This window comes from Capra hircus, chromosome 16 (assembly GCF_001704415.2).
Source record: "Capra hircus breed San Clemente chromosome 16, ASM170441v1, whole genome shotgun sequence".
Lineage (NCBI taxonomy): Eukaryota > Metazoa > Chordata > Mammalia > Artiodactyla > Bovidae > Capra > Capra hircus.
This window is the reverse complement of record NC_030823.1, coordinates 69,087,362-69,114,190: the sequence shown is the minus strand read 5'-3', so window position 1 is coordinate 69,114,190 and position 26,829 is coordinate 69,087,362. Positions and strand designations below refer to the sequence as shown.

The 26,829-nt window shown below is 37.4% G+C and overlaps 1 protein-coding gene across 4 annotated transcripts in view; it reads left to right on the top strand.

The window, feature by feature from the left end:
- Positions 1–26,829, top strand: part of RPS6KC1 (ribosomal protein S6 kinase C1) — a 212,635-nt gene that overhangs the window by 82,958 nt on the left and 102,848 nt on the right. Inside the window, exon 1 of one of the 4 annotated variants that reach the window (XM_018060739.1) lies at positions 22,038–22,206. The exons of the other annotated variants lie outside the window; for them this stretch is intronic. The gene's annotated coding sequence lies outside the window, so the exon portion shown is untranslated. Of the gene's footprint in view, positions 1–22,037; positions 22,207–26,829 lie in introns of those variants that run through there. 4 annotated transcript variants of the gene reach the window in all.

The window sequence follows — 26,829 nt, the reverse complement described above, 5'->3', positions numbered from 1 at the left end:
TGTGTACATGCGTTAGTGTACGATATTAATCTTTCTGACTGACTTCACTCTGTGTAATAGGTTCTAGGTTCATCCACCTCCTTAGGACTGGCTCAGATGTGTCCCTTTTTATGGCTGAGTAATATTCCATTGTGTATGTGTGCCACAACTTCTGTATCCGTTCATCTGTCGATAGACATCTAGATTGCTTCCCTGTTCTAGTTACTGTAAATAGTGCTGCAGTGAACAATGGGATACATGTGTCTTTTTCAGTTTTGGTTTCCTCAGGATAGATGCCTAGGAGTAGGATTACTGGGTCATATGGTGGTTTTATTCTTAGTTTTTTAAGGAATCGCCATACTATCTTTCATAGTGGCTGTATCAATTTACATTCCCACCAACAGTGCAAGAGCGTTCCCTTTTCTCCAGACTCTGTCCAGCATTTATTGTTTGCAGACTTTTTGATGATGGCCATTCTGACTGGTGTGAGGTGATATCTCATTGTAGTTTTGATTTGTGTTTCTCTAATAATGAGTGATGTTGAGCATCTTTTCATGTGTTTGTTAGACATCTGTATATCTTCTATGGAGGAATGTCTGTTTAGGTCTTTTCCTCACTTTTGGATTGGGTTGTTTGTTTTTGTGGTATTGAGTTCTATGAGCTGCTTGTATATTTTGGAAGTTAATCCTTTGTCCATTGTTTCATTTGCTGTTATTTTCTCCCAGTCTGAGGGTTGTCTTTTCACCTTGCTTATAGTTTCCTTTGCTGTGCAAAAGCTTTTAAGTTTAATCAGGTCCCACTTATTTATTTTTGTTTTTATTTTCCTCACTTTAGGAGGTGGGTAGTAGAAGATCTTGCTTTGATTTATGTCATCAAGTGTTCTACCTATGTTTTCCTCTAAGTTTTATAGTTTCTGGTCTTACATTTAGGTCTTTAATCCGTTTTGAGTTTATCTTTGTGGATGGTGTTAGGAAGTGTTCTAATTTCATTCTTTTACATGTAGCTGTCCAGTTTTCCCATCCCCATTTATTGAAGAGGCTGCCTTTACCCATTGTATATTCTTGCCTCCTTTGTCAAAAATAAGGTACCCATAAGTGCATGGGTTTATTTCTAGGCTTTTCTATCTTGTTCCATTGGTCTATGTTTCTGTTTTTGTGCCAGTACCATACTGTCGTGATGACTGTAGCTTTGTGGTATAGTCTGAAGGCAGGAAGGTTGATTCCTCCACCTCCATTCTTCTTTCTCAAGACTGCTTTGGCTTTTTGGGGTCTTTTGTGTTTCCATATGAATTGTGAAATTTTTTGTTCTAGTTCTGTGAAAAATGCCATTGGTAATTTGATAGGGATTGTGTTGAATCTGTAGACTCCATTTGGTAGTATAGTCATTTTCACAATATTGATTCTTCCTACCCAGGAACATGGACTATCTCTCCATCTGTTTATGTCATCTTTGATTTCTTTCATCAGTGTCTTATAATTTTCTGTGTACAGTTCTTTTGTCTCCTTAGGTAAGTCTATTCTTAGATATTTTATTCTTTTTGTTGCAATGGTGAATGGGATTTATTCCTTAATTTCTCTTTCTGATTTTTCACTTTTAGTGTGTAGAAATGCAAGTGATTTCTGTGTATTGATTTTGTATCCTACGACTTTGCTATATTCACTGATTGGCTCTAGTAGTTTTCTGTTATTATCTTTAGGATTTTCTATGTACAGTATCATGTCATCTGCAAACAGTGAGAGCTTTACTTCTTTTCCAATCTGGATTCCTTTTATTTCTTTTTCTTCTCTGATTGCTGTAACTAGGACTGCCAAAACTGTGTTGAATAATAGTGGTAAAAGTGGTGACCCTTGTCTTGTTCCTAATTTTCGGGGGAGTGCTTTAAGTTTTTCACCATTGAGAATAATGTTTGTCGTAGGCTTATCATATATGGCCTTTACTATGTTGAGATCATGGCATCTAGTCCCATCACTTCATGGGAAATAGACGGGGAAACAGTAGAAACAGTGTCAGACTTAATCTTTTTGGGCTCCAAAATCACTGCAGATGGTGACTGCAGCCATGAAATTAAAAGACGCTTACTCCTTGGAAGAAAAGTTATGACTAACCTAGATAGTATATTCACAGGCAGAGACATTACTTTGCCGACTAAGGTCCGTCTAGTCAAGGCTATGGTTTTTCCAGTAGTCATATATGGATGTGAGAGTTGGACTGTGAAGGAGGCTGAGCACCAAAGAATTGATGCTTTTAAACTGTGGTGTTGGAGAAGACTCTTGAGAGTCCCTTGGACTGTAAGGAGATCCAACCAGTCCATTCTGAAGGAGATCAACCCTGGGATTTCTTTGGAAGGAATGATGCTAAAGCTGAAGCTCCAGTACTTTGGACACCTCATGCGAAGAGTTGACTCATTGGAAAAGACTCTGATGCTGGGAAGGATTGGGGGCAGGAGGAGAAGGGGACGACTGAGGATGAGATGGCTGGATGGCATCACGGACTTGATGGACGTGAGTCTGAGTGAACTCCGGGAGATGGTGATGGACCGGGAGGCCTGGCATGCTGCGATTCATAGGGTTGCAAAGAGTCGGACACGGCTGAGTGACTGAACTGAACTGATGTTGAGATAGGTTCCCTCTGTGCCCATTTTTTGTAGAGGTTTAATCATAAGTGGGTGCTGAATTTTGTCAAAGGCTTTCTCTGCATCTATTGAGATTATCATGTGGTTTTTATCTTTCAATTTGTTGATATGGTGTATCACATTGATTGATTTGTGTATATTGAAGAATCTTTGCATCCCTGGAAAAAACCCAACTTGATCATGGTGTATGAGCTTTTTGATGTGTTGCTGAATGCTGTTTGCTAAAATTTTGTGGATGATTTTTGCATCTATGTTCATCAGTGATATTGGCCTGTAGTTTTCTGTTTCTGTGTTGTCTTTGTCTGGTTTTGGTATCAGTGTGGTGGCGGCCTTGTAGAATGAGTTTGGAAATGTTCCTCTCTCTGCAAGTTTTTGGAAGAGTTTTGGAAGGATAGGCATTAGCTCTTCTCTAAATGTTTAATAGAGTTCTCCTGTGAAGCCGTCTGATCCTGGGCTTGCCTTTTGATTTTTTTAAAAAATCCTTTAAACTTTTAATTTTGTATTGGGTATAGCTGATTAACAATGTTGTGACAGTTTCAGGTGACCAGCAAAAGGACTCAGCCATTCATATTTATGTATCCATTCTCCCCCAAACTCATCTCCCATCCAGGCTGCCACATAAATAACATTGAGCAGAGTTCCATGTGCTACACAGTAGGTCCTTGTTGATTATCCATTTAAAATAAAGCAGTGTACACACGTCAATCCCAAACCCAACTGTCCTTCCCCCTCTGGTTTCCCTTTTGATTTTGTTGATGGTTTCCTTTGCTCTGCAGAAGAAGCTTTTTAGTTTGAGGTAGTTCCACTTGTTTATTTTTGCTTTTGTTGCCTTTTTTTGCGGTTTCAAGTCCAAAAAATTATTCCCAAGACTCATGTCATGGAACTTACCGTTTATGTTTTCTTCTAGGAATTTCACGGTCTCAAGTCTTACCTGCAAGTTTGTAATCCATTTTGAGTTTATTTTTGTGTATGGTGTGAGATAGGGGTCCAGTTTTACTCTGTTGCAAGTGACTGCCCAGCTTTCCCAGCACCATTTATTGTACATATTCTTTTCCTATTGAATATTCTTACCTCCTTTGTTGAAAATTAGTTAACCATGCATGTATGGGGTTTTTTTTGGACTCTCTATTTGGTTCCATTGACGTTTGTGTCTTTTTAATGTGAATACTGTACTATTTTGATTACTATAGCTTTATAATATAGTTTGAAATTAAGAAATGTGAGACCTCCAGCTTTTTTCTTCTTCTTAAGATTACTTTGCCTATTTGGTCTTCTGAGGTTCTGTATAAATTTTAGAGTTTTTTTTTTTTTTTCTGCTTTTTGAAATTTTGATAGAGATTGCTTTAAATCATGGGTCACTTTGAGGAGTATGAACATTTTAACATTATTTATTCTCCCAGTTCATGAGCATGGAATATCTTTCATCATTCTCTTCAGTTTCTTTCACCAGTTATTTGTCGGTTTTAGTATACTTATGTTTCACCTCCCCAGTTAAATTTATTCCTAGGTATTTTTTTTTTAATGCAGTTTTAAGTGGGGTTGCTCTCCTAATTTATCTTTTGATACTTTGTTGCTAGTGTGTAGGAACACACTGATTTTTGTGTATTGATTTTGTATCTTGCACTTTTACTGAATGTGTTTATTAGTTTAACAGTTTTGGGGGAGGAATTTAGGATTTTCTATATCTAACATCATGTCATCTGTAAAAAGAGACAGTTTTACTTCTTCCTTTTGATTTGGATGCTCTCCCCGCTGCTCTATTTTTTTCTTGCCTGATTAACTCTGGCTAGGACTTCCAGTCCTGTGTTGAATAAAGTGGCAAAAGTGGGCATCCTTGTTTTGTTCCTGATCTTAGAGAAAAAGTTTTCAACTTATTACTGTTGTTTGAAGTTGAATATAAAGACTTTGTTCTTTTATTTGTGGGGAAACTAGGGGCTCTAGCTTGTGAACTAACTTAACATTTAGGAGCAGAAGAGATGTTTTCTTGGAGAAAAACTGTTGCTGAGACATCATTATAACATGAGTCATTTTAGTTTAACTCTTGCTGGAGAATTGTTACCTGTGACCTTGGATTGGATTGACATGCTTTAAAATAAAATAACTATTTCTGGATATCTGATAATCCAAAGAAATAATCTTTCAGAGCTAAGTAAGAGTACTTTATACAGGGGTTCTTATGAGTTGACAAATTTTGTTATTTTGCATACTAACTAGTCAGCTTAACTAACTATGCTTTCTAAAGGAATTTGTCTAGGTTGTTTGTAGATCTTATAAAGATGGCTTGATGTTTTTCTTACTTAGCTGGTGTTTGCACAGCTGAGACTAAGTGCAGAACACAATAGCAGCAGTTCTCTTTGCCCATCCAGCAGAGAAAAAGCACACACTGAGTGGTATCTTTGAACTCTCCTTTTGAATCCAACGGTTATTTCCTTAGTCTGGAAGTGGCTGTTGAAATTAGGGTCCCTCTACTCTTCTAAGTCCTCTGGTTTTTCTGGATTTAAGAGAGAAAATCCAAAAAGTCAAGATTGAAGGAATCAAACTGACTCTTTGAAGAGAATGTTTCATAATTTTTCATTTCTGTCTCTGTAACCTTTCATTTCTGCCTAATGTATGTTTTTCTGCAAGTGAGTGATATGATTAATCTGTATTCTTAGTGTGGGCTTATTGGAATAATTGTGATAATGTGGAGTGGCAAATGGATGACATAAAGATATTCATGAAATATTTAAATAACAATAATTTATTATTGATTACATGTCTGTCACTGTACAACGGGTTTTTCTTAATGTTATTTTTAATCCTCAGAGCAAACCTGTCTACTATGAGCTATGGCTAGTCATACTGGGCTTTTTCTAAGGACACCAAAATTTAGAGGGTGCAAACATTCACTATAATGATTCTAAAAGCTTGGCACCTAGTTAGCAAGAATAATTATTTAAAAGAGGAAGCTACCAGATGGCGAGCATTGTTAGTAACACCCATCTGTGGGCTACATTATGAATTACAGAATTGATTTGAGAGCTGGTTTTGTTCAGTTTGTTCTAGGTGCCAACATTTCTGGTTTATTGTGTTTGTAAGGTGGTTACTGGAATCCCCATTTTACAGATGGAGAAAACTAGTTGAGTCGCCAAGTCATGTCTGACTCTTCATGGCCCCATGGACTGCAGGACGCCAGGCTTCCCTGCCCCTTGTCATCCCCCAGAGCTTGCCCAATTTCATGGCCATTGCATCGGTGATGCCATCCAACTATCTCATCCCCTGTTGCCCTCTCCTCCTTCTGCCTTCAGTCTTTCCCAGCATCAGAGTCTTTTCCAGTGAGTCAGCTTTTTGCATAGGGTGGCCAAAGAATTGGAGCTTCAGCTTCAGCATCAGTCCTTCTGAAAAGTATTCTGGGTTGATTTCCTTCAAGATTGACAGGTTTGATCTGCCTGCTTTCCAAGGGACTCTCAAGAGTCTTCTCTAGCACTGTGGTTTGAAAGCATCAATTGTTCGGCACTCTGCCTTCTTTACTGTCTAGCTCTCACATCCATACATGACTACTGGAAAAGCCATAGCTTTGACTATATGGACCTTTATTGGCAAAGTGATGTCTTTGCTTTTTAACACACTGTCTAGGTTTGTCATAGCTTTCCTGCCAAGAAGCAGTCGTCTTCTAACTTCATGGCTGCAGTCACCATCTGCAGTGATTTTAGAGCCCAAGTGGAATTCTGTTACTGCTTCCACCTTTCCCCCTTCTATTTGCCATGAAGTGATGGGACTGGATACCATGATCTTATTACTTTTTTCAATATTGAGTTTTAAGTCGGCTTTTTCACTCTCCTCCTTTGCCCACAGCAAGAGCCTCTTTAGTTCCTCTTCTCTTTCAGCCATTAGGATGGTATCATCTGTATGCCTGAGGTTGTTGATGTTGCTCCTGGCAGTCTTGATTCCAGCTTTTAACCCATCCAGCTAACATTTCACATGATGTGCTCTGCGTATAAGTTAAAGAAACAGGGTGACAATGTACAGCCCTGTTGTACTCATTTCTCACTCCTGAACCAGTCAAAAGTAAGGCTTATATAAAATATTAGCAGCACAGACCAGTAAAAGTTTCATCCAGTATTTAAATCTAGGTCCTTTTGAGTTCAAATCTTGCCTTCTTTCCACCTTGCCATGCTACTTCTCACATATATCTCTCCTATTAGATTAACTTTTAAAAATGGAGACATATATCTTCTTTACAATCAGATGTTTTTAAACTTCGAGTTTTTTTTTCTTCTTCATTCTACCCATTTATTTCTTTGCTCATTCAGCCATCTGTTCATTCAGTTGACCGTTCAACAAGCTTTTACTACTTGTATGTACCAGGTATTGTGATAGTGACTATATAGTAGTTTCTTATAAAAATATAAAATTGAATGATGGCCTTTCAAAATGAGACCTCCTCTACTTTGTCTCATTCCTTTTTTTCCTTTCTCTTCCCCTCTTCTTCTCTCCCCTCTCTTTTCTTTTTAAGTCTCCTGCATGCATTATGAATATCACTATGAAAAAAGTCCTTTGAAGAAAAGTTATGACAGCATATTAAAAGACAGCATATTAAAAAGCAGAGACATTACTTTGCCAACAAAGGTCAATCTAGGCAAAGCTATGGTTTTTCCAGTAGTCATGTATGGATGTGAGAGTTGGACTATAAAGAAAGCTGAGCACCAAAGAATTGATACTTTTGAACTGTGGTGTTGGAAAAGACTCTTGAGAGTCCCTTAGACTGCAAGGAGATTCAACCCGTCCATCCTAAAGGAAATCAGTCCTGAGTATTCATTGGAAGGACTGATGCTGAAGCTTAAACTCCAATACTTCGGCCACCTGATGTGAAGAACTGACTCATTTGAAAAGACCCTAATGCTGGGAAAGATTGAAGGCAGGAGGAGAAGGGGACAACAGAGGATGAGATGGTTGGATGGCATCACCGACTCAATGGACATGAGTTTGAGTCAACTCTGGGAGTTGGTAATGGTCAGGGAAGCCTGGTGTGCTGTAGTCCATGGGGTGACAAAGAGTCAGACATGACTGAGTGAATGAACTGATGAAGAGTTTCTTGATGATGTTGGTGTCTTTTTTTTGTCAAACTTGCTGATATTTTTGGCATGTGAGACTGCTTGTGATGCTGTCACTCAGCTGAAAGATGCAAACAGTCTTCTGCAGTTTTCCTCTTGGTAAATGGTATAATAAGCAGTACCAAACCATTTTTCATGGTTTACCCATCCCCTGGGTTTATGTGTGCTAGGCTCTCAGGGATGTCCAGACATATTTCAAAAGCTGAACTAGTGTAGAGGTACTACATCATTCTGGGTCTCTTACTGGGTCTTGATTGTTTTTCTTCCCCTTCCTACAGTGAGGAATAGAATTTCTGGAGAAATCATAAATCTACATGTATGTCTAGGTTTCCTTTCAGTCACTTGGACTAGCTCAGAATTACAGGGCTGGTTCTAGGACATGTGTAGGCTCTATGAATGTGGCTAGTCTCTGTGCAGTCATAATAATATATATTCACATGCTTTATAAAATAGTTTTGACCATCAGTTTATTCCTTTGAATGAGTTACTCAAATATGAGGACACTCAAAGGGTAACTTTGCTTTAGAATGGATGGATATATGAGAAAGGTAGTAGTAAGTTTATGTTTGATGAAGAGAAGCAAGTCACGTGATTTCTTATTGCTGAATTCCAGGAATGAAAATATGTAGCTTTAAACTTTGTTTGGCTGTTTATGGTGTTAACTCTGATGATCTTACGAAAATATTATTCGGCCCACTTTTTCTCTAAGGGATTGCCCAGTTCAATACAAAGCATATTTATAAGGCTAACAAGACAGAAACCTGTATTTTAAGAAACATTTTGTTTATTTACTTGGCTCCGTCAAGTCTTAGTTGAGGCATGCGGAAATTCTCCTTGCGGTGCACAGCTTCTTTAGTTGCAACGCGCAGGCTCCAGGATGTGGGGGCTTCAGCGGTCGTGGCACGCAGGTTTAGTTCTCCGCAGCATGTGGGAATCTTAGGTCCTTGACCAGGGATTCAACCTGCGTCCCCTGCATTGTAAGGTGGGTTCTTAGCCACTGGACCACCAAGGAGATCCCCAAACTTCTATTTTCACAAGCAATAGTGGCGTGATTGTCTAGCCATCTAATACATTGGCTCCTAGCTTTTTTGATTTGTGATCTTCTTTGAGAATTTTTTCCATTGTCAATGTTGTTTCTACTGTGGGGTCTCCTTATAACTATATGAATTTGAAAATCACTGTGAAAAACTGAGATATAATTGACATATTTTATTTTCAAAGTTTGTTTTTATTATTGTAGAAATCATGTTTTCTATTTCCGCCAAAAAAAAGCTATTGAAGTTTTACTGGGCATTGAATTAAATCTAAATAAATTTGGGCAATACTGCCATCTTAACAATATTAAGTCTTTCAATCTGTGAACATAGATGTCTTATTTATTTAGATCTTTCTTTCAGCAATGTTTTGTGATTTTCAGCATATGAGTCTTTTGCCTCCTTGGTTAAATAGGTTCCTAGATATTTATATTTTTCAATGCTATCATAAATGGAATTGTTTCATTAATTTTCTTGGCAGATTGTTGACTTCTAGTGTGTTAAAACACAACTGATTTTTGTGTGTTTATCTTGTATCTGACAACTTGCTGAATTCATCCGTTAGCTCTAGGTAGGTGTTTGTAAATTCCTTGGGATTTCTACACATAGGGTTATTTTATCTGTGAATAGATGTAGTTTTATGTATTCTTTTGCAGTTTGGTTGCCTTTTATTTCTTATCTAATGCTCTGGCTAGAACTTCTAGTATAGTGTTCAGGAGCATTGGGGAAGTAGGCATTCTTGTCCTGTTCCAGATCATAGGGGGAGAACTTTGTCATTAACCATTGACTATGATGTTAGTTATTGGTTTTTCATAGGTGTCTTTTATAATGTTGAAGAAGTTCCCATTTGTTTCTAGTTTTCTGGGTGGTTTTGTCAAGAAAGAGTTAGATTCTATTATATAAAATTACTACAGATTTATAACACAAATTTATTATTTTATGGTTCTCTAGGTTAGAAATCTGCCATGAATCTTACAGGCTGAAATCAGCTTCTAGAGGCCACCTGCATGTCTTCTACCTGGAAAACCAGCAATTTTGTATCTGCCTGGTCATTTTTCCATAGTTATATCTCACTTTGATTCTTAGCAAGGAAATGTTACCTGATTTTAAGAACCCAGGTGATTTGGTTGGGCCCACCTTGATAATCCAGGAAAATTGCCCAGTCTCAAAATATGTAACCTTAATCACATTTTGTAAAGTTGTTTAGCCAAGTAAAGTAGAATATTCACAGGTTTCTTTGTTAGGGCACAGACATCTTAGGGGTCCATTAGTCTACCTGCTGCACTTGTGAATTACTTCTAAGTAATATATTTCTAGGGCTTCCCTGGTGGCTCAGATGGTAAAGAATCTGCCTGCAATGCAGGAGACCTGGGTTTAGTCTCTGGGTTGGAAAGATCAAGTGTACTATTTAATATCCTAGCAATTGAGATTTTTCTGATTATCTTTTTGCTTCTATTTCTAGCTTAATTCCATGGTGTCCAGGGGACTTTGTCTGAATGATTTTAACTTTTTGAAAATTGTTGAGACTTTCTTTATGGCCAGGTCATACTATTTAATCATTCTAACACAGGGACTTGAAATGGGGATGCTTGATACATTATTTTATTTGAAGGTTTCAGGACACTTTCTATAACATGGCTATCATATTTATGTTTGTAGGACATTTCCCACATTTTAGTAGTCTCTGTAATTTTTGATAATCAGCCATTATGGACTAGTCTTAGGAACTTATAATTAAATTGATTTTTGAACTATATGAGGTGTCGTTAAGTTATTCTCTGATTAATGAAAGCATACCTGCTTTATTGGCTGTGGGTAAAAGTTCATGATTAAAGTAAAATCTTGGTATAAAATAGTTATCATGAATAAACCTAGATTAATTTAACTTTAACATTGTTTTTGTCTCTAGTAAATTTTTTTTCTTAGAATCTATTTCAATAGATGTTAGTATAGTTATCTACCTCTCTTATGATTACTTTTTGTATGATACGTTTTTCCATTCTTTTTCTTTCAACCTATATTGTCTGAATAAAAGTCTGTCTCCTGTAGATGGAATGTAGTTAGATTTTTTTTAATTGGTCTTATAATCTCTACTTTTTGGTTGGCATGTTTAACCCATATTCATTTAATGTATTTAATAATATCATCGGATTTATGTCTGCTGTCTCACTATTTGTTTTCTATATGTCTCATTTCTTTTTGCTTTTACTGCCTCCTCTGTGGCAAGTAGATATATTTCTAGGCTATCTTTATTATCTTTTTTTTTTCCCTAGACTATATCATTTTGACTTTGATTTGACTGATTTTCCATAATGGTTTTTTTAAAAAAATTATTTAATTGAAGGATAATTGCTTTACAGAATTTTGTCGGTTTATGCCAAACATCAACATGAATCAGACATAGGTATACATATGTCTCCTTATTCTTGAACCTCCCTCCCATCTCCCTCAGCATCCTACCCCTCTAGGTTGTTGCAGAGCCCTTGTTTGAGTTCCCTGAGTCACACAGCAAATTCCCGTTGGCTATATATTTTACATATAGTAATGGAAGTTTCCATGTTACTCTCTCCATACATCCCACCCTCTCCTTCCTCCCCCCATAATGCTTTTTCTGAAGATTAAAGTAATAAGCCTTTTAACTTAAAACATTTCTGCTTGAGAGTAAAACTGCCTTAATTCTACTGATATAGAGAAACTTTGCTTCAGTATAGCTTCCTTCCCTTCCTTTTGCTAGTATTTTCATATGTATTATCTTTATATAAGCCCTACAGTGCAGTTTTACAATTACTGATTAAATTTGCTTGTTTTTGAAACTACTTTGGAGAAGAAATGAGAAGAAATATGCTATCTTTTTAAAATTTTTCCCAAAGCAAGTCTGTTAGCAACAAATTCTCTCAGTGTTTCTGTAGGAATGTTCATTTTGTCTTTACGTTTTAGTTCTGGCTGCGCTGGGTCCTCAGGGCACACACAGTTTGTCCAGTTGTGGCACGAAGCGGGTTTTCTAGTTGCAGGATGTGGGCCTCTCCTGCCGGGGCGCAGGGCTCCAGAGCACTTGGATTCAGTAGTGGCTGTGTGCAGGCCTCTCTAGCTGTCGTGTGTGGCTTCTCTAGTCGCAGCTTGTGGGCTCGGTTGCCCATGGCACGTGGGATCCTAATTCCCCGCCCAGGGATTGAATGCATGTGTCCCACCCTGGAAGGTGGACTTCCAACCACTGGACCACCAGGGAGGTCTCTGTTTTGTCTTTATTGTTGAAAGATGCTTTCCCTAGATATTGGATTCTTGTTTGACAGGTTTTTATGCCCTTTTTCAGCATGTTGAATATGCTATATCACTGCCTTTTGGTTTTCATTTTTCTGATAATAAGTCAGTTGTTAAATTTTGTTGAGATCCCCTAGTATGTGATAAGTAATGTTTATCTTTTGCTACTTTTAAGATTTTCTGTTTTGGCTTTTGACAGTTTGGCTGTTATGTATTTGGGTGTGAGACTCTTTACGTTTATCCTTGCTGATATTTGTTGTATCCATGATATTTGTTGATCTTCTTAGATATGAGTCCCTTCAGAGATGGGTTTCCCAAGTGGCACTAGCGGTAAGGAAGCCGCCTGCTAGTGCAGGTTAGACAGAAGAGACGTTGGTTCGATCCCTGGGTCAGGAAGATGCCCTGGAGAAGGGCATGGCAACTCACTCCAGTATTCTTGCCCATAGAATAGCGTGACCAGGGGAGCCTGGCAGCTGCAGTCCATAGAGTCACAAGGAGATTTAGCATGCACGCATGCCCTTCAGAGAGAGTTTTTACTGACTGCTTTCTATTCTGATTATGGGCCATACCTTTCTTGTTTCTTTGCATGTCTCGTGTTTTTTTGTTGAAAAGTTGACATCTTAGATAACAGAGCAACTCTTAAGATTCTACCTCCTCCCTTCCATTTACCTAGGGTTGTTTGTGGCCAGTCAGTGATTATGTAGAGATGATGCTTAAACTGCCTCAGTTAGTGAGGCTTCTGCCATTTACTGAGACTGTGTGTGGGCTGAGGCTTTAAAAATTCAGGTGGTTTGTAAGTCTTCCCTGGTTTTACTTTCTGTTTTTGCAGGGTCTCCTGTTCACTGAGAGTGAGTGGGTAGTTATGACCCCTGTGATCTCTTCTGTGCATGTGCATAACTTTCAGGATCCCTATGACTATGTGGGAGCTTATCAAAGCACACTGACTTCCCTAGTTGCTCAGATTTCTCTGTTAAATTTTTGCCTTGCCCGTTTTCACTGTTTGCTGTTGATTTTAATAGCCTGGAGCTTTCTCCAGTGGATGTCAGACTAGTCCCCTCCAGCATCAGGAAGACGGTTGATCCCCACATCCCTTATTAGCATTTGGCTAGGGATGGGTAGGAGTAGCTGCGTGTTAAAACACCCTTGCTTCTCTGTTGCAGTTCAGCACTTTTTCTTACATACGTATTTCTTAATTTTCTGTTTCTCTATAGTCAGTTTCCAGAGCTGTGATTTTTTGATAATTTTGACCAGTTTTGTCTGGGAAGATGTTTTCTCCAGTTCCTCTCTCTAATAATCTGGAAGTCCCACCTTCCATCATTGCTTTTCTAACAACTCTGTGATTTTTTTTTCCCCTGCTCTGCTCTTGCTTGATTCTAATTTATTCTTTCTCTACCAGTAGCCTGAGTGATCTTTTAAAAATGGTCTAATCATGTCACTTTTGTGCCTTAAACTCATTACTTTGAGGACAAAATCCACAGATATTATGGCCTCCAAGGCTGTGGATGCTGTGGCTTCTGCCTGCCTCTCCAGGCTCATCTTGAACCACTCTTCACCTCACCTTCTTTAGCCGCAGTGGCTTCTTTGCCTCCTGGCAGGCAGCAAGGTCTTTTCTGTGTTAATACCGTCATGTGAGCTGGGCTGTGTTTGAGCGGCTTTCTGTGTCTCCTCAGTTGATACCTCCTTGTTCATCAGGTCGCAGTTTCAGTGACAGTTCCTCAAGGAAGCCTTTCCTTACCTCTGTTTAGACCAGAATAGATTCCTTGAACCTTGTGGTCATTGTACACTGTTTTGTTTCAAGTGCTTATATTTACAGTGAAATATTTGTTCATCTAATTATTTGTTGAATTAATGTCTCTTTGTTTACTTGTAGATGTCCTTGAATGCGAGGAATTTTCTTATTCATTGTTGTATCTTCTAGCATAGTAGCTTTTCCATAGAAAATTCCCTGTAAATAATTTTGAATGAGAGTGCTTCTGTAGATACATAGAAGTGGGCACTTGACCAAGGGGAAGGAGAAGGCTTATAGGAAAGGCTTCTGGAAGAGGTGATAGTTCAGTGAAATCTTAAAGTATGTATAATAAATAGCCAGTATGCATTAAGGTAGATTGTGAAAGTGTCAGATAGGTTTAAAATGACCTCTGCCTGTCCTGTCAGTACTCCACACAGACATTAGTGTTATTTATCCCGAAAGGTTGACAATGTGTAGAATGCAACCATTTGAAATGACATTAATTATATGCATTATTACATTAATGTTTGTTGCTACATAAATGGTGAGAACTCAGTATTGAGAGTTTCTGCTAATCTGACCCTAAGTTTGATTTCTAGCTTCAATAAATATACTTTTGTCTTGGCACATTTCCAGGTCTTGGTCTTACGTTTCCTGTCCCAGCATCTTTGGAACTAGGACTCTGTTCTGTTTTAATTAGACTCAACCCTAAATTGTTTGTAAAGAATCTGCCTGCCATGCAGGAGACCCCAGTTCGATTCCTGGGCTGGGAAGATCTTCTGGAGAAGGGATAGGTTACCCACTCCAGCATTCTTGGGCTTCCCTTGTGGCTCAGCTGGTAAAGAACTGACCTGCAATGTGAGAGACCTGGGTTCGATCCCTGGGTTGGGAAGATCCCCTGGAGAAAGGAAAGGCTAACCCTCTCCAGTATTCTGGCCTGGAGAATTTCACGGACTACAGTCCAGGGGGGTCACACAAAGTTGGACACAACTGAATGCTTTCACTAATTTGTCCAGAATTAGCATTCGGCCTAAAACACATGCTTGGCAGCTGGGAAACTGTCATTTGACTTACTCTAATATTTTCCTCATGTTCTTTTTGAGAACAAGGTAGGGATAGACAGACACCTACACTGTGTTCCAGAAGACACCTGTAGCATATCACAGTATCATATCACCTATCATATCACCTGTCATAGCTGATAGTCAGGGGAAGAATGGAATAACTCGGTTTAGATATATTTATATTAAGATTAAGAGTTATATAAGTTTGGACTCAGAAGGGCTAATTCTTATATTATCTCTCAAAATTTTGATTGTGAAAATAAGCAGAAAAACCTTGTGTACTAAGAATTCTTTATTACCACCCTTTTTTAAAAAATACTGTGGGTTTTAATCATAGATGTTTTAAAAATTAGTTTTCTTCTTTCAAAAAAATATTTATTTATTTATTTATTTATAGCTGTGCTGGGTCTTGATTGCTGTGTGTTGGCTTTCTCTAGTTGTGACAAGCAGGAGCTACTGTTTTGTTGCAGGGCACCTCATTGAGGTGGCCTCTCTTGTTGCAGAGTATGGTTTCTAGGTGTGTGGACTTCAGGAGTTGCAGCTTATGGACTCTAGAGTGCAGGTTCAGTAGTTATGGTGTACGGGCTTAGTTGTTCGGTGGCATGTTAGGAATTGAACCCATGTTCGCTGCATCGGCAGGTGGATTCCCAGACACTGGTCACCAGGGAAATCCCCAAAACTACCTTTTTTAAGAAAAGAAGGAACCCCAGAAAAATCTTATATTGTTGTGCTTCTTCATTAATTTTAGATTTTGTTTCCCCTGGAAACAGAATTTAACAGATCACATACCTTAGGCCTAGAAGAATGTCCATAGAAGGATTATTATTAACAATATTGTTAATGTATAATAATCATAATGATAATTAAGATGATCTTTCACATAGTTAGAACTCAAGCAGGATGAATTGATTATGAAGCAGTGTACTGGGCAGGATTTGATTCTTCATTTGTTGGTCTCGTGTCGAAGATATGTATATTTGGTGGTCTCGATGGAATGAATATTATGCATTCAAAAAACAATGCACCTTCTAAATCTCTGATGTTCAGAAGGCTTATACTGTAGTCAATTGGCAAAAAGTGCTGCATTCTCAGGTGGTTACAACTGAAGGAAGAAAGTCCTGTTGAATCATCTGTGGGCATATTATTTCTTGAATTGTTGGCTATTTTGGTAATGACTTTTATGTTAGAATTTCATGTTTTAATGACAAAAATGTTTACTGGAAATTATAGCTTGGAAAAGAGAGCCACTTTCCTGCTTCTGCAAAAAGCTAGGTAAAGCATCGATGTGGGGTAAAGTAGCTGAGGAGCTTTATATTCAGATTGTATGAAGAGTAAACAGAGCATCTAAAATAACCACTTGCACATTGCAACAAACACATCATCATTTGCTTAAAAAAGAGTTATAATTACAGTTGACGAAGCATGGACACCATAAAAAATGCATTAGTTTGGCTTGACACATTAATTACCTGTTTTTGCAGATGTTTTTATGTATTGTTGTGTGAACAGTTTACAAAATAATTACAGGAAAGTCATATGGAAAATAAACTAAGTGGGTGGTTTCTCGTCTAAATATTTTCATTCATGTGAATCTGTGAGGCACAGCTGCTCCACAGCAAAATCAGTGAGATAGATGAGGATTCTCGAAGGGTTTTTTTATTTTATTAGATGGTCTCTGTCATCAGTATCACCACATTTTTATATCTTTAGCAACACAATTTAAAAACATTAAAATGAGAGGGTTGGTTTAATCCCTGTGGTTATTGTGGGGGGGGGGAACCTTGATTCTGATTGGAAGAATTGTATATGTCTATGAGTATTTTAAAATAAACCAAACAAAACTAAAATACTCTAGGTGGAAACACTACTACTACTATTTTAATTCTGGCAGGTTGTTAGGCACTTGGGCAAGGAGTTAATCATTATTTTGTTATTATTTGAGTTATGTACTTTTATATAATTTAGAGCTTCAGCTGTATCTTAAACATAGAGCTGTTAATAAATTGCATGGAAGTTCAGCCTATTTATTCCTTTTTAGGGAGTATTAAAAATGTAGCTCTGCTTTTTCTCAGAAGATTACACTGTGTTTCTGTTTGTGGTCTCAAAGTGTGTTTATTTGAAAAATAAAAAATAACCAGATCACTGTGCAGACATATCATACTTTTATAAACTGTTAAGAAACACATTTTCCAAAATTGTCAAACAATAGAGAGTTCATAGACTTCACAGTGATTTATAATTACTTAGAATATTTGTGTTGTATTTTCCTCACTGATAGTTATAATGTAAAATTAGACCAAATACAGACTCTCTCTTTAGTTCAGCCATGGCCCGTCTATGCTATATTCCTTTATATTCCTTTTATATACACAGATGATAAAGACAATAATTATACATATTTCTGAAATGCATTTATATGACTATTATGAAAGGCACTAAGTTATAGTTGGATCATCTGTAGGCGGGAAGGTATTGTTATCAGACTGTGTACTATTGGTGCAAAATCATTCACTTACTTTTCCATTCATTTGTTTAACAAAATTTTATTGATAGTCTTCTATATGTAGTATTCAGTGATAACACTGAAATGACTATAAACATTGAGATGATTTTCTGGAATGTAATATATGATTAGTAACTAGTAGATATCTTTCCTTCTGAAAGGGGTAGGAAGGGCAGGACTAAGTGATATGGAGAACTTTTTCACTTTGATGGCTTACTTAAAGAAAGCCAGTTGCTAGGGGGATTTTCATTGTTATCTTGAAATGAGCTTCACATGTGATATATTCTGGGAGTATTGCTTTATACATACTTTGAACTGTTTAAACATGGTGATATGTATATCTTTACCTTAGATCAGTCTGAAGAAAGATGGGATAGCTTCTGTTCTAATTCTAGTATTCACTAAATCAATTTAATTTTTAAGGTGAAAGTGAAAGTGTGTCATGTCCGATTCTTTGTGATAGCAAGGCCTGCAGCCCTCCAGGTACCTCTGTCCATGGGATTCTCTAGGCAAGAGTACTGGAGTGGGTTGCCATTCCCTTCTCCATGGGATCTTCCTGACTCAGGGATAGACCCTGGGTCTCCTGCATTGCATGCAGACTCTTTACCGCCTGAGCCACCAGTGGGATGCATTAAGAGAGTCTGTGAAGCTTCTAGAATTGAGAAGAATTTACAGATTGTAGTCAGTATTTCTGTTTATTGTTTTATATCATCTAAGGAAAAAAAATGTGATTCCATATCATGACATCAAGAAAACAGTTGTTGAACTGAATCTTCCATAGATTTGCTACTTCTTTTAAGATGTCTCCTATAGGCAGTGAAAAAATGAGTAAAAGCTTTTGTATGGCTTGAGGGACTTTCCATATTTATCTGTGTGGCAGATAAAAAAACTCTTAAGTTTATGTGGAGTTTGATTTCCAAATTTTCTCCTATCTTATTTTTATTCCATCTTTTAAGAGAAGGTTTTAACTCCTTGGTTTTAATTCTTGATTCCCTTTTCCTTCTCTTAATCTTTTTATCTTAATCTTTTAGAAGTCATTTAATTAGAACAGAATCCTTAGGGGATTATCATCTTCTGGAACATTTAGGGGGTTGTTTATTTACTTATTTTCTTACTTAGAAGAGTTTATTGTCAGAAAGAAAATGTCCAGGTAAGATTCTTTTGAAGGAATTGAATGATTTGTCTTTTGGATTCTCACCTTTAAAATAAAAATAAGGATTATTTTGAGCGAGGTCTCTTTCCTTTGGGGTCAAAAGGATGATTTTTTGTTTTTATTTTTTGGCTCTTCTAGTTCTTTGTTGTGGTGCATGGGCTTAGTTGCCCCATGGCATGTGGGGATCTTAGTTCCCCGACCAGGGATTGAACTTGTGTCTCCTGCATTGGAAGGCAGATTCTTAGCCACTGAACCACCAGGGAAGTCCCAAAAGGGTTTATTATGCATATTATCTCACTGGTCCTAACTGGGAAATTCCAGGTCTATTGGTTAAGATTCCAGTCCTTGGGAAAGTTGAAATTTAAGTCTTGGTTTGGTGATATGGGTTTAGCACAAGTGACTCCATTCCAGACATGTTGTTTCTTTTTCTTTTTTTTAAACAATTCTCCCCCTTTGATCAAACCCTTAGCTTAACTGAGAAATGTGATCAAAGTTTAAGGTTCAGTATAATGTACCAGGGAGATTATTATGATTATAATAATCAAAAGCAGGATAATTCCCAGTATTTGGAATGAATATTGGAACCATGGTCCCCAGGATCCAAATTAATTGAGACCAAATAAAGCAAAGAACAACCCTCCTGAAGGAGTCACCTTTTTAACCATGTGGCTTGCTCAGTGATTTTACATAATTGTTTTCAGCTTCCCCTGAAGTGTTAATCTAGGCACAGCAGTTTGTGTTGGCCACAGCACCTCCCTGCTCAGCTAAAAGGTAATTAAGGGCTCTTCTATTTTGAGGAACAATTCTGGCTGAAGAGTCCGAGGAGTTTTTTGGGGACAGCTGTTGTTTTAGCAGCAGATTCTTGAATATCTTCAAGAACTAAGGATAATTTTAAAATCACATTCTCAGTTACATTTGCTCCTCACCAGGAAGGCATGGCATTGCCAAAGGAAGTGAATTCTGAGTCATGAACACCTCCTGGTAGGCCTTGTCTAACTTTCTGATGTAAATCTATGGGAGTTAACCAATGAGGGGACTTGTTCATTCATGGAAAGTTAGGGGTACTGTTAGATAACCTAAGAGGCATCACATGGTTTGTATGCCAGCCATCTCGGCATTCATGGGCCCAAGGAGAACTATAACCACCACAAACAAAGACTAGCCCTATTGGGGCACGAACTATATTCCTGTTCAAGGGATGCTGCTAATGGATCATTCACAGGGATTGCTGTTTTTAGTGTTCAAACCAGGAGTCAATTAGGATTTCAGTGCATACAGAAAGAAAATCTTTTAGTCTGAAAGAAAGAGGCACCTACCTTGCAAAGATGGGTGCTGCTGGTGAGATCTCCTAGTGAGTGGGGGCAGATTCATCTAGATAATCATGGGAATGTGGGGGTGCAAATGACCTAAAATAATGTAGGCGATTGTGTCTAACTGGGTAAGTATTATAATTGGAGAAAGATAAAAACACTATTTGGTATTCTGACCACAAGAGTTGAAGTTGGTAAGAGACTTCTAGGTTGAGGGGGTGGTGTTGATCATAGTTCCCATAGGCATTGGGATAGAAGAGAAATTAGTCACAGGGAGGACCAGGAGACCTCTAGTGTTGGGTAGATCAGAATCTTTATTTATTTATTTATTTTTAAATTTTTTTTATTTTTATTTTTTATTTTTTAAATTTTAAAATCTTTAATTCTTACATGTGTTCCCAAACATGAACCCCCCTCCCACCTCCCTCCCCACAACATCTCTCTGGGTCATCCCCATGCACCAGCCCCAAGCATGCTGCACCCTACGTCAGACATGGACTGGCGATTCAATTCTTACATGACAGTATACATGTTAGAATTCCCATTCTCCCAAATCATCCCACCCTCTCCCTCTCCCTCTGAGTCCCAAAGTCCGTTATACACATCTGTGTCTTTTTTCCTGTCTTGCATACAGGGTCGTCATTGCCATCTTCCTAAATTCCATATATATGTGTTAGTATACTGTATTGATGTTTTTCTTTCTGGCTTACTTCACTCTGTATAATTGGCTCCAGTTTCACCCATCTCATCAGAACTGATTCAAATGAATTCTTTTTAACGCCTGAGTAATACTCCATTGTGTATATGTACCACAGCTTTCTTATCCATTCATCTGCTGATAGACATCTAGATTGTTTCCATGTCCTGGCTATTATAAACAGTGCTGCAATGAACATTGGGGTACATGTGTCTCTTTCAATTCTGGTTTCCTCAGTGTGTATGCCCAGCAGTGGGATTGCTGGGTCATAAGGTAGTTCTATTTGCAATTTTTTAAGGAATCTCCACACTGTTCTCCATAGTGGCTGTACTAGTTTGCATTCCCACCAACAGTGTAGGAGGGTTCCCTTTTCTCCACACCCTCTCCAGCATTTATTGCTTGCAGATTTTTGGATCGCAGCCAATCTGACTGGTGTGAAGTGGTACCTCATTGTGGTTTTGATTTGCATTTCTCTAATAATGAGTGATGTTGAGCATCTTTTCATGTGTTTGTTAGCCATCTGTATGTCTTCTTTGGAGAAATGTCTATTTAGTTCTTTGGCCCATTTTTTGATTGGGTCGTTTATTTTTCTGGACTTGAGCTGCATAAGTTGCTTGTATATTTTTGAGATTAGTTGTTTGTCAGTTGCTTCATTTGCTATTATTTTCTCCCATTCAGAAGGCTGTCTTTTCACCTTGCTTATATTTTCCTTTGTTGTGCAGAAGCTTTTAATTTTAATTAGATCCCATTTGTTTATTTTTGCTTTTATTTCCAGTATTCTGGGAGGTGGATCATAGAGGATCCTGCTGTGATTTATGTCTGAGAGTGTTTTGCCTATGTTCTCCTCTAGGAGTTTTATAGTTTCTGATCTTACATTTAGATCTTTCAGAATCTTTAGAGACAAACCCAGCAGGCTGAGATGTTACCCTACTTAGGACTGGACTGAGAGATGTGTAAATGTCTTTCCAATTCCAGAGTAAAGGAAAGAAAGAGAAGAATAAAGGATTTCATGTTTTGTCTTGATCTGACATCATGGGCAGAAGCAGTCTACCCTGATGTCAGCTACTGCTCTCCCTTGACAGTTGATTCAGAGGTCCCTTGTGCCTGTCCAGGACCAGATGTCAGGTGGAGCCATCTTCAGCTGTGAGACGCATCTCCATGGCTCAGGTGCCTGAAGCCTGACTGCCATCTGGGCAGGGAAGAGGACCTGGTTGTTACAGTTAGTCCCTTCCAAGAAGGTTCAAGGGCAGTCTTTGTTTTTGGTAATTTTAAATTAGAAGGGTCAGAGAGAATTAGAAATGTTAGTTTGGACAGTTGTAGCCAGATATTTGAGGAAACTAGAAGAATTTAGGGTCTAGTTCAGTTGCTAGATGTATCACAAAACCTCAAAAACAGTTGATGGGGTTAGACTCTAAAATAGACAAAAGTCCAGGCATAATTTTTCTGCATACAGTAATCTCCACTTCTTTTTTTTAAGGATAATTACAGTAAAACTAGTTAGTTTGCATTAGACTGGCTTGATTATTTACACAAATGCGGCAAGAATAGTGATTGATTGTGTAAGTTCTTTTTAAGACTGCTTTGGTAGAAATTTTCATAAGGGGTCTCAGACTGAACTCTTAAAATCCTTTGAGACTCGAAAGCCAATCTAAGAATCATCACAAGATTTTCCTTGCAGCACCTACAGTCTGAGTGAACTCCTCTCTTCGAGGTTGCTGGGCCTGCCAGGAAGTGTAACCGTCCATACTCATCTGGTAAGGCTGATGGTAAACATGTTAAGTAAGGGACTAGGCCAGTTTTTCCAAGTTGTCTGGTCATATCTGGGTCTATACACATTTCTCTCAAATATGACATTCTGTTTAAAGCCTTTGTGATATAGCGAGTATTTCCAGTTATGTTCTGGTATAATGAGAACAGATTCTTATTGAACTTATGCAAATAATGACATTTATTACAATGGAAAGAATACTCAAGAGTTTCTGAATTTTGGTGAGATCAAGTAAGGAGAAAAAATAAATGTTTCACTTTAGTTCACAAATGTTATTATTACCAAATTGCTGAAAGCTTTTAAGAGAAAAGAGGATTTCCTTAAGCCTGGAAAAACAAAACATAAAAGAACCAGCAATGTTTTAAACAAAAAAATCATAAAAAAATTCTACACATCTTTATCAGTTCATTCAGTCCTATGCAGTTAGTTTTTGATCTTCATCTTTTGTTAGCAGTTTTATGAATCTGGTTTTCCTTAGAGTTCTATAAATCCTTACCCAGTTGGTATGATGATCTGAAAGTTCCCATAAACTTGTATCCTAGAGTACCTGTCAGAATGCTTTTTAGAAATTTTGCTGAAGAAAGAACACTTCTTAGGAATGCTTTAGGAAAAACCTCAGAGTAAAGCAATAACTGTCTGTAAATGTCAAAAGACTTAAAATGCCATGGTTAAAGATCTGATTAGAGTTCATTACAGTGTAGTTGACGGGGAAATTTGATTATTTCTATGATACATAGCACTCTAAGACAGTAACTAGAATTATGACTGATAACATTATCAGAGTTATTATTATATTACTATTATAAATAAAATATCACTATGTGTATTATAATGTTTTACCACAACATTACCAGATACTAATTTCTAGGAACTTCATATAGTTTTAAAAGTACTTATATCCTATATAAATACAACATAAAGCTTAGTATTTTTATTAATGCTTCTTCACATGTAACTTAACATATCAAATAAGTCTAATTAATTTAACATCTATCTTTTTAAGAGAAGAGCAAACGAAATCTTTTGTAATATGCTTGGGGCCCTCTTAAAAACATCCCAAAGTTAGTTTGAGGTCAGAAAGCCTTCTTTTAGAATTTGATTTTGGGGAAGTTTGTCAAAAATATTAAAAGGTTTAAAAATACTTGGTCACATAGGGTCATAGGACACTGCGAAACAGTACTTATGTATTTAACCAAAGTGACAAAGACTTTACAGGCAAATATAGACTACATCGTTCTGAGTGAAAATTAGCTCTTTTAATATTGAGAGGACTAGGTTTAAGAAATCAAAGGTCTGATATAGACAACAGGAACATAGGTGCTTATTTTGACAAAGCACAACATCTTTGTGTCCTCCACCTCCTCCCTGGCAGATTGTTCAAAAGGTAAAGAAAAACCTTTTATAATCTCTGATTGTCAAAAGCAGACCAATAGTCTAAGAAAGCTTTGTCCCTTTCAACAGGGAGAAAGTAAAATTCTAATGTTATACCAGCTTACTTTTGATATTAAAACTCACTTAATCAGACTCATTCCCATCTTAGCCAGTCCTGATAACACATAAAATTCCTTTTCCTTATTATTTCTAGTAGTTTTAATTATCAATGTGAGAATTTTTAACCCTTAGAAACCTTGCTTTTAAACTTGTTTCTAGTGAAAACTGGGAAGTAAGCAATTATGAACTGTCTTTCACATTAGCATTCCATGGATTGGCAGATTCATAAATACTTTTAAAATTTCTAGAAATGTGTTTTCTTATAGTTTCTCAGTGTGGCAAAAACAAGCTTATTAAAAGAACAAAATACCTTTAATTTCTCTATAAAAGAAAACAAAAATAAACTTGTGTTCAGTAATTAATATTTCAGTGCTCTACCTTGTTTGGAAATGATCTGGATATTTAATGACTATCATTTAACTTAATGGAATTTCAGGTTACCATAAAGATTTGGAGACACTATTAGACGGTTCACCTAAAAACCTTTTATCCTCCTTACATCTATTTCATTTACTTGTTTTTAACAATTATGCTTAGACTGCCCACAAAAGCTTCATGAGACATTAGGCAATGTCAGTGTTCATTCTAAGCCATTTTTCTTGCTGAAAAAATTTGTAATAGATAACATGAACTTATTTGATCTTTAGTGAGCCTGGGTTGAATGAAAGGTGTATACTTTCATTATTTTTAATATCAGTAACTTTAAAGACATGTCTTTCTGTTTTAATTAAATCAACAAACTTAAAATAAGCTTAGTTACTCAATATTATCTCAGATCATGTGAACCTCAAAAGGATTGGAGTTAATTTTTCTTGTTTTTTAAAGAATTTTATGAATACATGAAGTGTTTAATTTTTTGTAAGCCAATTAAATAGAGCTCTTCTATAAATTCATTTTGGCTGTACAATCCAGAGGTAGAAAATATATCTGTAACACAGGTATAGGCACATGTGAATGTATAGACAGGCGCGAACAGGGACTGCATAGCTTCTCTACATGTAAGATTTCTCACTAACTCAAGTTCCAAATGACCTACCCCCAGCTCCCCTCTCCTGTTTTTTTTTTTTTTTTTACTGATAAGAATTACCTCTCTGAAGTTTGTACGTTAATATTTACATCCCAAAGACATAAGAAAAAAATGCAAGTTATAAGAATTTTAAGTAAATAAGGGAGGTTATGGGACTAGGAAAAGGAATAGGTGAATTTTGGACTGCCTTGAGCTGCATTTCTAGTCTTGCAAACATTTGTAGGATAAGGACAGTTGCGCTCAACTACTCAAGGAATTGGGTGGTTACTTAAATGACATCATAAGTTGATCCACCCATAAGTCCTTTCAAGGGCTATAGAAAGTTTTTCTTTGCTGCTGGGTACATTATTTTAGTTTAGGGGAGAAGGCCTTAAAAAGTTCTTACCAGGCTCTGTATATCAGCTTCCAATTTGGCCAACTTTTGACCACAGATCTGTTTAAAATTTTAAAAATAAAATCTTATCAGTTTTCAGCTTGAATAAACAGTAAATATTTCTGACAGTATTGAACAGCCCTTTGGACTTAAGAGGCATCCTGTAATGGGATGAAAAACATATTTTTCTCTTTATTGGGTACTACAGACAGAGATCCAGAAGAATTATAATAATTCTTCCCCTTAGCTAACTTTTGCCAGTTTATTTCCAAGGTCCTATCTGCAGGTTCTAAGTGGGGTTTAAGTGGAAAGAATGTGTCTCTGATGTTAACCAGAATTTGTCAAGGGTTTAAAATTAATTTTTGATTTTAGCTTCCCCTTGGTTGTTTAAGGGAATGGTGTAGCAGTTTACCAGAAAATCCTCGGTCTCATCATCTCTGAGAGGGGTCTTTACAGGGTCCTTCTTTCAGAGCTACATGGAGGGGGGGGGTACCTTTAAGGCCATTAACCTCATAGACTTTTGTTTATGGCCCTGTAGGTCTCTTCAGAGTAGAAAGACAGTTCAAACAGAGGACTACTAGAGTGAGTACTAGATAATGGTCGATAGGGGGCAGTAGGAGTTGTGTCTGTCTTATAATCCTTTGTTTTAGATACCTCTTGTGTCTTTAATTTTTTATTAGTTTTTTGTAATGAAACTTTAAAGTTCTTTTTGGCATTTTGAAGCCTTTAGAAGCTTCTGCATACCAATTAAAATATGTATCCCCTTCTGTTTGTAATTTAATTGGGGCACTCTTAAGTGTGTGTCTCAAGTGAATGATCTTGTCTAATTGCAAAGTTCCCCATAATGGCCATCATAATTCTAGGTTGTTTTCAGTAAGATTTTTGCCACTTTTGTAGATTTCCAGGATTATAGTTGTTAGACATGAAATCAGCAGGTATGTCGGAAGGGTTTGCTTAACTCTGGATTTTAAAGATTCCATTATTATTTTTATTATTTTAGCTAAGCCTTTGGATCTCTTGGAATCAAACTGATTCCTAAGAGGGGTGTGTCCTAGCATTGGGGATTATGTAGTGTTTTACAGTCTACCTCTGTGTGGAAATTTTCTTGAGGTTAGCAGGTGACTGAGTGTCAATATCCCATTCTGTGACCAGCTTATCCTAATTTGGGAGTCTTTTGAGTTAGGTGGTAGTTGCTCTAACAGATCTTAAATCCTTAATCCTTAACCTTAAATATTGAGGCTGTTTTGAATTCTGGGATATTATTAGCATTTAGCCTTTATCTACATAAAATAAGACCCCCCCCAAAAAAATGTACCTTAAGGTAACTGAGTTCCAGCCAAGAAGAGGCCCTGTGTGTACCACACCAATGCCCCAGTGTGGGACCTTGGACTGGGGAAAGGATTAAACCAGCAGATCTCAATAAGTGAGGGCGGTGGACTGGGGGCCCCACATACATAGGGAACTGCACATTACCACAAACAGTTCCTAAGTGAATCTTGGGACAGAGTTAAGGGTTGAGGGTTCTGCTCAAAAGCCTGGGAATTACAATCCATAATAAAGCGAGGGATTTGAGTTCCAGGCAGAAGTGTCCATCAGCTCAAGGTGTCTTGCTCTGTAAAGGAAAGCCAATCAGATGTGGAGCTTGATGCAGAGAGAAAGGAGCTTGGTATTTACAGAAACTTACCCCTGGTCCTTGAAAATAGCAAGAAAGACAGCAA